The sequence below is a fragment of the Tupaia chinensis genome, unplaced genomic scaffold (genome assembly GCF_000334495.1).
Source record: "Tupaia chinensis unplaced genomic scaffold, TupChi_1.0 Scaffold000140_1, whole genome shotgun sequence".
NCBI classification, from domain to species: domain Eukaryota; kingdom Metazoa; phylum Chordata; class Mammalia; order Scandentia; family Tupaiidae; genus Tupaia; species Tupaia belangeri.
The window spans coordinates 4,130,986-4,144,758 of record NW_006159610.1 but is presented as its reverse complement, the minus strand read 5'-3'; the positions used below and the strand labels follow the sequence as shown (position 1 = coordinate 4,144,758).

The 13,773-nt window shown below is 38.9% G+C and overlaps 1 pseudogene; it reads right to left on the bottom strand.

Moving 5' to 3' along the window:
- LOC102471929 (H/ACA ribonucleoprotein complex subunit DKC1-like) overlaps window positions 1-13,773 on the bottom strand; it is a 45,895-nt pseudogene that overhangs the window by 15,199 nt on the left and 16,923 nt on the right.

Below are 13,773 nucleotides of genomic sequence, written 5' to 3'. Positions count from 1 at the left end.
ACCCAGCATAGGGTGTGCTACATTTTTCTGTGAAGTGGGATCCCTGCATACTGTGACAGTTAAGAGCCTGTGATTGTCTGGTCTGTTTCCCTGCACTCTAGCCACTTGAAGTCAACTTGCCATGGCCTGCATTAGTGTCATTTCATTGTTTTTAGTCCTGGCCAGACCCTCCAGCTTGCTGCCTGATTGTCTCATATGGGACATGCAGACCCATCACAGCTGCAGGTTATCTCTAGGAAGTGATGTCTGTATTGCCTCTTGCAGAACTCAAGTTTCCTTAAGTCCTCTGTTTCATTTTATTATGTTGAAACAGCCTAACATAGTGACATGGGCTCTCATTTAAGTTTCTTTGTTTTTGAAGCCATTTTCAAAAACTCTATCTGCACGTTTAATTTGAAAGTTTAAAATATCCCATGAGCAGTCATTGTGTTTTATTTATTTAATTTTTCTCAACTATAGTAGACATAGAAATTAGGATAGGACCCCTGATTGGCAGAGGAAGCTGGGATGGGAAGACACAGTCATTGGGTGTGACATTTGTGATCCACATACTCAGGACACACATCAGCCTGGAGGAGACCTAGATGCCAGCTTCTAGTGACCTTGAAAGCTCATGTTGAGCCCTCAGTGAGTTGATAGAATCCCAACAAGGTAATTAATGTAGTCAATTATTGACAAAGTCCATCAATGTAGATAACATAATTGATGAGTCAATTATTGACAAAGTAATCAATTATTAGGAGTCATTTTTGTTTCAATGATAAAGATGTGATATAGTTCCCAAGCTGTTTAAAGCCTAGCAAATCAGCAAGTCTTGAGGTACATTAGTTATGATCCCATCGATCTAGGAACATGTTAAATAAGATTATAAAGTCCTTGACAAGCATTCTCACCCAGGCGTGTTTTGCAGCAATCATCCTATTCATTTGATGATGGAGAGATGGCTGGACAAAAATGCTTGGTACCACATCCTGAGGATTATTTGCCAACTGCTGGGCTTTGTGTGCAAAGGCTTATCGTCAAGAAATTAAATTCCTTTGACAAAAGAGAAGATATAAAAATGCTCCTAGAGTAAATTCTCACACTGAGAACTGATATCTAAATCCTGCAAGGCCAGCTGAGTCCTAATTTTATCCTCTTCGACTACCTACACTACCCTTTAAAGTGGAGCAGGGAGCATTTATTATTTTAGTTTATGTGCAAACTGTAATTCTAATACGAAATCAAGTAAAGCCATTGGAAAAATCAAAGCTAATGTTAACACGATGATCTATTTCATCCCCCCAATAGAAGCTAATGAATCATTGTGAATTTATTGTGGTGGAAAGACAGTGGCTGCTGGCAATTACACTGATGAGCAGAAATCCTCACAAGTGGGTACTTTAAAGCAATTATTTTCCATTTGGTTCTAAAAATGCGTCTGAGTACAACTAAGCTTTGATTACCTGGCATCTGAAAATATACATTCTCAGAGGGGTATTTGTAATGATTATTTTAGTGGAAAGAAAGTAAACAGCCACTGTTTGTGAAAGCTTAGTTGTGAGCCTCTTCAAAGTTTAAAATATGAATTGTGCAAAAGATGGAGCTCTCACTTAACAGACGCACATCGCTCCGTGTTCCCAACTGGAAAGAGTCAGGAACTTACTGGGTGCCTGATGATCAGAACGCTGTTTGAAAACATAACAAACCTCTTCAAACTCAAAAGCAAATGTCATTTTTACCAATAGATTCTCCAGTCCAAGCATACACCTCAGTCTTCCATTTTTTTCTCTTTGGCCTCAGGTTTATGAAGAAATGTTGTATCAAAGAATGGTACGTAGTATAGAGCTCACCTTGTACATTATAGATGTCTTCAAGAGAAGCAGGTCAAAGGTCATCCAAAGAGAGAATCAGGTAGAGAGACTATTTGATTTATTTTTCAATTACTGGAAGATTGAGGGTTCTTTTGAAGGAACATTTGTGCCATTTTCTTGGTAATTAAGACAGTTTATTGGTGCATAGCAGTCAAAAGGCCACATTTTTAAAAGAGTAAGGAAATGTGAACCAACCCAAGGCTAAATTTAGGCTACAAGAAAAAAAAAAGGTGTCTAAATTGTAAACTCAGCGTACAACTCAAGGTCTGGAAATGGTGGGCACAAATATTGATAGACATTATCAAATTCTTCACTTATCTTGGGTGCAACTTTTCTCCAAATGGGAGAACTATTAAAAAGGAAATACAGTTGAGATACTTCAATGGTTGAGATGAAGACAAGACTAAAGGAGGTGTACCAGATGGTGTGACCAGAAGTTATTGAACCCAGAATCATTCTTTTTATAATAATTTATGTATTTCCAAGCCCATCAGTGTTAGACAGCATGCCAAGGAAACTGCATGGATTGTCCTGTCACCCCTATAAAAGCAACCACTTGGCCAAGTTCCTACAACTAACACATTGTAGAACTTGGACCAGCAGCTGAATATGGTCTGTCTGTTTTGTTCTTGACATGAAAATAACACATGCTCATTTTGGAGAAAGTACAAGGCAGGAAAATAATAAAACTATTTAAAACTCAACCCCAAGGCCAGATCCATGGTGTGGTGGGTGAAGACAATCAAATCCAACCCCAGGCCACCTCCATGGTGTGGTGGTTAAGACAATCAAATCCCACATGGTCAACTGTACGACTTGAGTCCTGGACCCAGCAACTTGAGAAAAACACTGTGTGTGTGTGTATGAGTGTGTGCCCCAAATCCAGAGCAGCATTACTATTTCTATGGGCAGTGCTTTCTCCTTTCCTTCTCTCTCTCTCTGGTGAGTGCACATGCCCTTGAGCAAACAAAAAAGAAAAAAATAATAATAATCCCAACTTTTAGAGAAATAATTAAAATTTTATCATAATTTCTTGATTTTTCTACATTTTTGCTTTGCATATTTGATACTATTTTCTGTTCTGCTTAAAAATATTATCATATGCATTTTCTAAGGCCTGAAAACTACATGTGACTATATTATTTTTCACTTAAAAATGTCACGAGTTAATTTTAATAGGTAAAAATTAGGATATTTCATTTTTCTTTCAGCAATGAGCAATTTCTTTCTTTAAAAGTCAGTGATAGTTAAAATAGAGGCCAGAGAGATTTTAGTGAATGCTAATGTACACATAAGTGGTGAAGTGTAGAGTCTTGGAAGGCTCTCAGAAGAGGTGGGACCTCGGAAGCAACGTCTTCCCCGGCAAACATGTGGTTCAGTTAAATTCTTCTCCCACTTGTGGAGAGTTCTACAGCATTTCATTGAACAAAAAAACTGTTAAGCAGAGGAGTAAAAAAAACTGAGAGAGGATTGCAATGTCAGAGTGGCCCTAGGCAGTTACCTGGCAGTACTTGGTCTGAAGGTAAGGTTTTCCAAAAGGAGCAGAGAAGTTGGTAGCACACAATCTGCCTCTTTCCCCACTTAGATCCCTACAACAGGACAAGATGGGATGAGCACAGCTGGTCACATCACCAAGGGCATCCCAAAGCAGTTGAAATGTGTTGGAACCCTCCACTCTTTCTGGGACCTTCATTCCACTTCCTCAGCAACAAGCAAATGGAACTGTTTTCTCAATAAGGCTCTCATCTCTCCTCTCAGCTGCATGTGATGCATAAAGTGGGCTTTGCTATTCAGAAACCACCTCTACCACTTTGGCTTCCCTCCTCCCTCCTCCCTTCCCCTTTTCTCTCTCCCTCCTCCAACTCCTCCTCCTCCCCCTCATCCATGGTGTCACTGTCCCCATCTCCAAGCTTGCCCCCTCATTCTCCAGAGCAGCTTTGGCCTTCTCTTCTTTCTTCTATTCTTCCTTGATGACCTGGGGAGCCACTAGAGAAGACTCTTCACTTTCACTCTCATTCTCTCCCTTCCTTTTTTGGACTTTGGCCACTCCAGCAACTCTTTGCAGTGCTTTCGTTGCTTCCCCAACTACCTGTGGGACTTGGACTGCTTCAGCAACCACCTCTCCACAGAATCACTGCAGTCAATGTACTCCTGATTCCAGGCTGTAGGCTTTCTGTGGGTTCTCTGTGCTTGTCCAGAAGGCCCTGCTTGATCAACAGCCTCTTCTTACTTGCCTTCAGACCTAAACCCCACTTCCAAGTGTATCTCTCTCCATGATCATGCTCTCTTTTTTTAAGAGAGAAATTTTTGCTATAGGATGGAGAGAAACAGAGAGAAAGTAAGAAGCCACCCCCTGGGGTGATGGCCATGCCACAATCCCTTCTCCTCCATTCTCCTCTGGGGATCTTGGAAAAACACACACACGAGACCAGCGTGCGATTTGTAGCCACCGGGTCCGGGACCCGAACCGCGGTCGACTACGTGGGAGTCCAGAGACGTAATCATTATGTCATCTACGGATCCCTCATCATTACTCTCTTAATCTTGGCTACTCTACGATAGCCACAGAAGGAGATTACTGCTATCATCATTATTGCAATAGCCATGCAAGTTGTTTCCCCTTTGTTGGGGATGACCATGATCTCCTGATTGACCTCAATGCTGTCCTTATACCAGAGAACACCCAGAAGCATGATCTTGGCCCCATACCAGATCACATGCACTACACTGTCTTTCATAACCAGCCACTTAAGAGATGTCAGCAGCTTTTTCAAAGGGTAAACAACTCACCACAGGTAACTATCATTCCTGTGGTTATCATACGGCCACTGTGTATCGAGCCTGTCATAAACTGACACCTTGTAGTCCTTTTCACTCATGACTCTAGAGCGAACCCTCTGAAGTTCCTTCATCTGACCACCAATTCCCAATAGTAAATCGAGGTGCATGCACGGTGGGTGTCCGAATGTAGGTGCCAGCCTCACAACTAACCCAGAAGACTCCTAACCTTCTTTCTGGATTATATTCAATCGTTTTGCTCTCCTAGATGATCCTCAATCTGAGCTGCCTCTTCACTGCTATAATGTAGGGGGTTGCTGGAACAGGGCACCTGTCAGAGTTTCTAGGACTCTAGAGAGCTGCCCCCCCACACACACACTCTACAAGAGCATTGTGCAGCTGGACAATTCCCATATACTCTTTGCCTGCAGTCTGTTGGGATTTCACCAAGTGAGTGGCTCATTCTGTGCACACAATTAAACCGCAGTCACTTTGGGACCCAGATCACCATTGTGTCCTGTCTTCTTCACCCAAAGTATTCATTGAATACAGGCTACCACCTCATGGGAACAGGGGTTAGAGAGCTTGTCAAGATTAATGAAGCCTGTGCTAACAAAATCTCCAATCTCCCGCTTCAGAGGGTTTGAACCATATGGAAGAAGCGTAGAATGCGTTGTCCTCATGTTTAGCTTATCAGAATTCTTGAGCAGCAGGGGCCACTGAGATGTGTCCAGCTGAGCTACTTTGGATTCAGGTTTCATAAGAAATTCTTCAACCTGCCATATCTTGTTGTATCTTCTTCTAGTAATGATTTCTGGCCCTTTTTCTTCTTATGCTTCTTTGGCAAGATAATTACTTCTGCATCCCTGGTGTTGCCCTGAAGCGTGTGCCTGCTGCCAACCCAATGCCTGAACCCACCACCAGGGGATTACCGCCCACAGACTGCCGCCTGACTATCATATCTAATGTCTGCAATTATTTCAAATATAATGTTTCTTCCTTTACTTAGGCAGTTCCTTATAGCTGAGCATTTAGAAAGTCTTCATTTTTTTTTATTAGTATAAACTCCCTTACAAAAACATCTGAAACATCAAATTTCTGGACTTGAAGATAGATCTTTTTTTTTCTTTTCAATTGCCAGAGGGTGGGTATGCTCATGAGAGGGACACAGGGATACAGAGAGATAGAGAAGGAGAAAGCACTCGTCAAGGAGGTGTGGTCACAATGCAATCATTTTGACTGCATTTCTCCATCCTGTCAGAATTTTGGACACCCATGTACACATGCTGGGTGTGCTTTTCAAACCACCTAAGCCAGAAACAAACCACAGTCAGCCATGTGGAAACTGCCTGACTTAACCAGTAGGCTACAAGAAAGTCTTAAAACCCTTTTATTTGTATTTCTGAATTACTTTCTTGAAAGGTGAAAATATTACACTTCCAGCAGCCCTTGGAGTGCCTACTTTGTGACACTAGCCAACATTATGTGTTCCCTTTCAAAACAGGTTATGTATTGATATTTACTTCATATAATTTATTTATATCTCATTTTTACACAAATTTTGTTCATGCAATAAGTCAAATACTTTTTTTTCCACATTATTTATTATTTGTTTTTTGTATATACTTTCAATCATATTAATAAGTCAAATACTTTTCTAATAGTTACTATTTATTTGCATTTTGGGGAACAAGCAGTTAACGTAATGGCTATGTCGCTGGACTCGCACGTAGTCAACCATGGTTCGCATCCCGGACCTGGTAGCTTAAAACTCACGCCGGGCGTGTGTGCGCGCATGCCCAAGATCCCGAGAGGAGAATGGAGGAGAAGGGATTGCGGCGTGACCATACCCTCTGGGGGGGTGATTTCTCACTTTCTGTCTCTATGTCTCTCTCTGTCTTTCTGGCGAGCACACGCGCCCTATAGCAAAAAAAAAAAAAAAATGCTTATGATTGTATAACATTGAGGAGTAAAAGCTATATTGTAGCTCTATATATTGTTTTAATATCTTGTAATAATTTTCCTCATTGATCACCTTCCTCATATTAAATAACATTCTTATCTACATATTTTTGCACATAACTTTTAAAATATATTTTAATAACAAGGCCTTAACTTTTATTGGAGAAATACATGCACAATTTTTTAAAAAAGATAAGAAGGAGGAATATAGGAAGCACCTACGGAAATGCAATCATCTTCCAATTAGCCTTTCCTACCCCTATTCTCTCAGTCTTTACCTGAAACTAGGTTTCAGTCTCCTCAAAGTTTGTTTTTTATTCATCTGGTAATTATGTTCAACAATTTAAATAATATGCTTATGCTAATACATTTTAAATTTTATCCATTTCAAACATTATCTACTTCTAACTAAATAGTTAGAATTTGACTCCATAGCTCTGTAAAGCTCTCCCCTAGTCCTTCTACCATAGTTAAATCTCTATTATAATTCATCTCTCTCTTAACTTTGTAACTTTAATTCACATGTTTTAATGCATTTCTTGTGCAAACTAGAGATTTTCTCTGGATTTCTTCCTTTGCATAGTGAAGGATTTAGTGTTCCTACCTAGTTCATCACCTATCTTCCCTCTCTCTACTTGCCCTCTGTCATCTGTACATTTATGATATCTTATCTAGTATATAGGCTGATCTGCAGCCACCATTCATCAACATTCACTGACTTACAGAGTTCCAAAGACTCAGGAACTATTACTATTCCAAAAGTTCTTACCCTTCCCTGAAGAAAGAGATAAATGGGGTGTTTTACCCTGTTATTTCCAGTCAATAAAATAATGTTGTGGGTTCTCTCTCATCTGGGAAAGTGACCCCAAGAGGAGTTTAGAATATGTACCCTGTTTGTAGGGAGACCTAGTAAACTGATGCCCAACTCCTACTTGGAAGTCTAAAGGGAAGGAGATGGTATTGCCAACTGCTTTGATGGAAGAATAAATGTGAGTTGGCTGCACTGGGATTGGGTAGATTTCTCAGAATTGGTTGAGTCATGAGGACATCCTGTGGAAGAGGAGAGCAAGAGATTGAGAAGAGAAAAAGAAAATGAATTTGTTGTTTGATGGAAAAGGGCTAAAGAAGAATCAAGTGACCAACAGAAATAAAGATGCATTTGTTCTCCAGAGAACTTCAATTGAAAGATCACTAGTGATGGAGAATGTCTAAAGCATCCCAGAAGAGAAAAAGGCAAGTTCTCTGCCAAGTCTAGAGAACATAGGAGCTGGATCCCAACCAAACCAAAGGAACTTCTCCATTTTTCCCTCTTCTCCATCTCTCTTCTGATCTTTGAAAGGCAGAAATTAGTCATTAAGATAGAAGAGAAGAATCCCAGCTGCAGTGGCACAAATAGTAGAACATCACTGCATGAAGATATGACCACATGGGAGGCCCAAGTTCAGATCCTAAACCAACCCGAACACTCCAGACATGGTAGTACATGTCTGTAATCCCAGCTCACTAGGAGGCTGGGGGAAGACAGCAATGATGAGACCCAGTCAAAAATATCTCCCTCTTTCTCCCTATCTCATAGGGGATAAGAGCCATATTATTAGAAAATAAAGAGAAGAAGCTTTATCATTAAAACAAAATTGGAATTTTAAATATCATGAGATTGGACTTTTAAATATTGAGTCCAAGTCTTAAGACTTATGGTTACAGAAAAACTCTGCATTCCACAAAAGTGACCACAAACTGTCAGACATTTTATTCAGGAGAGAAAAAAATTCTAAAGAGTAATTTCAGCAAAATGAAAAAGGTGAAAAAAGTATCTTCATTATACTTCCTATAAGTTATCCTTATTTAAAGTAATGGTTATATAAAGTTAAATACTTATTTAAACCTTGGGGACCAGCATGTAGCATGGTAATTAAGGTACTGGACAATCCTACATGGCTGGCCATGATTTGAGTCCCGAACCTGGCTTTCTTTCTTGCTTCCTCTCTCTTTCTCTGTCTCTCTCTCTCTTTGGTCAAATTAAAATAAATGAATGAATAAATAAAATTAAATAAATTATTCTTTAAAAAAAAAAGACTTATATAAGCCTTATAAGATGGAAGTCAGAGTAAATGACATTTCAAGCCTATTTTGACCATTCAGTTCCATTTCCTATTTTTAAATTTTATTCTAAAATATTTAGCTCTATGTATTTCTTACTTATTCTTTACAAAGAAATTCTATATATTTTTTTAATTTAATTTAATTTCTTCTTATTATTATTTTTTAATTTGGCCAGAGAGAAAGAAAAAGGGAAAGTGAGAAAGCAAGTTGCCAGGTCCGGGACTCAAGTCACTGTCGCCCATGTGGGAATCCAGCACAACCTCCCAGTCCTCTATATAAAGACTTTTAAATGCTATGTAAGTATCCATATCCACTATTTCTCTCAATCAATAGATTCTATAGGAAAGTATATTGTATGATATGACCAAAACTTGCTGTATATCACTAATGAATATATGACCATTTGTCGGCTAGAAACACACACCAGTAGTTACCCTAGCAGTAAAGAGACAAACAAAAATACCATTATCTTTTTATGTTGCTATAGTTTATAGAATCATTATCTCCTGGCCTTCTCAAGAACTCTTTTCAAACCTGCCCCTAACAGTTTGTTTATACTTTCTACTTTTAAAAAGGGTTTTAAGATACCTTAAAATAAAATTCATGTATACAACAAAGTTTGGGGGGGGAAATATCAAAGATATAAGGAAGATTAAGAGAAAAAAAAAGGTTAAACATGAGGTTTGATATAATTATTGTGATTGCTATTCAATTTTGCTCTGCATTTCCTCAGAGGCAAAACAAAAAAATATATATGTTAAATTCTTAAAGTTATTTGTTTAAATAAAGCAAATCACCGATTTAAAAAAAAAAAAATTCTTGTAGTACACATACACTTGTCAGAGAGAGAGAAAGAGGAAGAGAGAAATTGTAAAAGCATTCTCTGGAGGGATGGCCCCTCCGTAATCTCTTCTCCTTCATTCCCTTCTAGGACTTTGGGCATGCATGTGTAGTGCCCCCTTCACAGAATTCTCCAAAACAACACAAGGAGTCGATTGCACTGTAAGCACATGAGGGTCGTTTTTATTTGATCTCGAGCCAGGATTCTCAATCTTACTGACACAGTGGGTCAGAGTTGAGAGCCCCAGTGTTAGTCCAGCTGGGTTTTTATCTGGCTGTTGCTGGGGGAGGTGGGGGTGGGGGGTGCTGAGGAATGTACTCACGCAGCTATACATTGGCTGTAGATTTCAAGAAGCAAGCTGTCTTTTACTGATTGGTCTTCAGACCATTAAGTTGGTCAAGAAACTTACTTCAGGTCTCTGGTATTTCTTTTGTTCTTCTCATTATGACCCTCTCCTACTTGAGATGGCACCAATTCTTAGCAAGGTGGGTCTAACAAAATGGAGTTGCCCTCCAAAGAAATGGAGTCACCCTGGTCCTTTACACGCACTGGTATCCGGTGTGATTTTCTTTTCTTTCTTTTTTTTCTTAAAGAATTATTTTATTTAAATTTATTTTAATTTGACTAGAGAGGGACAGAGTGAGAGAGAGAGAGAGAAAGAGAGGGAAAGCAAGAAAGCAAGTCGCCAGGTCCAGGACTTAAACCACAGTCAGCCATGTGGGAGTCCAGTGCCTTTAAGTACCATGCCACCTGCTGGTACCCAGTGTGATTTCCAAGCCACCAATTCTGGAGGTTGAATTGTAGTCAGTCATGTGGGACTCCGGTGGCTTAACCACTATGCCACCTGCTGGCTCCTCTTCTATCTTTTTTTAAGTTTACTTATTTATTTATTCTAAGGAACGGACAGCACACTAGCAGAGTTCCCCTATCATGATTCACCCCTACTCTCAGCTGGCCCAAATCCAGGGCACAAGCCCCGTACCTAGAGAGGTCCCAGGACATGAGCCTAAGAACTTTCCTATGGGGTTCCAGCTGCATTACTGCTATGGCACTGCAGGTTTTAAGCAGGAGTTAGTTGGTAGATAGTTTGAGGTCAAGTGCCCAGCAAGATTTCCCAAGGGGTGTTATTTGTCTTAAGAAAGGAATAGTTCATTACCACATTGGTGAGCACCGGTACTAATCCAGTGGCCCAAGGATTATGCCTTAAAAGACATGCCCAGGGAGTAAGCATCTATCGTACTCATAAACTGAAGTTCAGCCACTCCTATGTGTCTCTGAAAATATATTGATTTTCTTCTAAGCTTTAAGTCAATAAAATTGCATTACTCTGAACAACAGGACATAAGTTTCCAACAATATTCTGCATAAAAACTTGTAACTTGAAGGTTCTTAAAATCAAGTCTCTTTCTAGAAACCAGTTTATGTCCATTCAAACTTTGGAAGCATAATAAAAATTGCAAATATTTTTCTAGTGTGCTATTTCATCTCTAAGTTTAACAAACAATTTCTTTGGTATTTTGCGATTTCAAAGCCTTTAAAGTCAAACCCCCAATGTAGACTGCTTTATTAAAAGAAAAAAAAAAGTGTATTTGTCTTAAAGTGTTATGATCATGCTAATGTACTTTAAAAATCAATTATACTTAATCTAAACATCTTGAGAGAGGATGATTTATTCTTTTTTCATTCAAACCACAAAGCTCTTAGTAAATGCATTTTCCTGCTGTGTTGGGAATATGTCATGTTCAAGTAAACTGCTAAAATGTCATCCAGCAAAGTGCAAATCCAGGATATAGTCTGGAAGATCAAATGTTCGAAAGTTTAATAGACTCAGATTAATAAAAGGCTGTAGTGATATATGATGATTTTTATGATGCCAAAAGAGGATACTAGACAAACTTACAGAATCACATGGAAAACTCTATTGCAGTTTCTAAATGAGAAATGAAATGTATAATACATTAGAGCTCTCTTAACTTAAAAAAGTAATCAAACTGCAGAAAAAGATTTGATATTATAGTCTGAAAGGAGGTCACAATCATGTTTTGACAGCTGACTAAGAATTAGATGAAACCAAATTGTTTACTGACTCTAATACACCCCCAGCTGTCTAAACAGTCCAGATAAGGACAGTACAATAAAAATGCAAGCTCACTACACAGGGTCATTTTAATGAAGTTATGACAATCAGTCAATTAAACCCATAAGCATTTTGTTCTACTAAAGTGAAAATCTCCCGATAAATAAAAAGTCATCTCCCTTAGCACAATTTTTCTCTATCTTTGCTTCTACAACTGTACTGAAATATCTGAGTCATCTTTCCCCACTCTATCTCCCACCTAATGAATCCCAAGCAGCCACAGAGTCCCTATTGTATACAATCCCCTGCAATATACATTAAGGAAGAATAGTTAGTTCCAGGACATATTTATACACCAAATAACAACCTAGCTGGATAACTGAAAACATCAGCAATGCCACTATGTAAAATAATGCATGAGCCTGCAGGAAGAATAACAGACTGAAATTAAATACACAAGCAAAAAAAAAAAATCATTGTCATAATCTAAGATTGTAGATTATCTTTTACTTTATTTTCCAAGACATCAATAATATGAATTTGTTGATTTTATACAAAAGAGAATATTTTCTAAATTTTCATATAATATAGTGAGAGAAAGGAAAACAAAAGTACAAAAAAAAATGAGTAAAGAAAACATTGAAAAGTAATATATTAACCATGTGAAAAAGAATATGCTGGGGCCAGTAGGTGGCATAGCTGTTAAGGGCACTGGACTCCCTCATGGCCAACCATGGTTCAAGTCCCAAACCTGGTGGCTTGCTCTCTCTCTCTCTCTCTCTCTCTCTCTTTTGCTCTGTCCCTCTCTGGTAGAATGAAAATAAATAAATAAATAAAGTTGAATAAAATAATTTTTTAAAAGAATATGCTATAAAATACACTGAAACTCTTAAAAAATGACTTAAGGGCTGTGGTTGGTTCAGGGTGGCTTCCTGAAGGAAGTGATTTTCTGGGCTGTGGCAAACAATGCTGCTCTGCAACAGACCATGACAAATTGATGAGGATACCAGAAAAGCTGGAGCGGATGTAATACGAGTTTGTAAGAATGCTGAGTCTGCAAGAAAGAAGACAATTTCCTAAACGTTGCAAGTATGTAAGGGGGGAAAAAAATGACATTTTCTGAAAAAGCATTTGTGGAGTGGCAGGGAAAAGTCTGTGCTAGAAATTAAATGACCTGGATTTTGTGCTGGGCCTGTCAGTTTTGTGACTTTGAGCATTTTGCATAAATTAAAAGAATCTCAATTTCCTCATGTGCAAAAAAACAGCAATAATTATACATAGCCTCTCACCTTCATTTGTTATTGTAAAGGTCAGATGTTATGCTGTTTCTCAATACAAACATGTAAAATGTTACTTGGTGAAAAGGGTTTATCCAAGAAGTTTGTTACCATGCAACTGTCCCAATGTCCCTATGGAACAGCTCTCACCTATAGACTCTCCATACACTCTCTCAACTGAACCTTATTCACACCCATGACTTCCACCACCTTCTATAGCCTGATGGATCTCTCATCAGTATTTCTGACTGAGCTTCATTTTCATACTAGATATTTCCAAATGAAAATCCAAGTGTACTTAAAACAGCATGTCCCAAACCAAACTTACTATTCTCTCTCTGAACTCTGCTCCAAACCTGGTACTATGGTTAAATATGTCCCCCAGAAGTTCATGTGTTGCAACATGGTTATACTGTGAAGATATTAAGAGGAAACGTATTCTGATTATGGTGATGAAAGGACAGGTCTTTGGGGAGCAATTATGCATCAGGGTGAAGACCCCATGATTGAATCCTGTTAAATTTGTAAGGAGACAAAATGAAATGGAGACATGTGGACACAGACACATGTACTTCTGCTCTGCTGTCTTGCCTTATGACCCACCAACAAGAACCATGAGCATATGTGTGGCTCCTGGGCCTTGGACCTCCCAACCATGAGCTAAATAAACCTCTATTCTAAGTCAACGAGTTTCTGGTATTTTCTATTACTATCCTCAGAATGGACAATTACACTTTACTCAGATAGATCATACTAGGTGTTAAGTCAACATCTCTCCAGTCCTGAGTCAAGTTCCACAGAAGCAGACCCTGAAATGAACATTCAGTTGCAGTGACAGAGTGAGGAAATGCCTCCAGAAGAAAGTTCTAAGGGGAAAAGGGA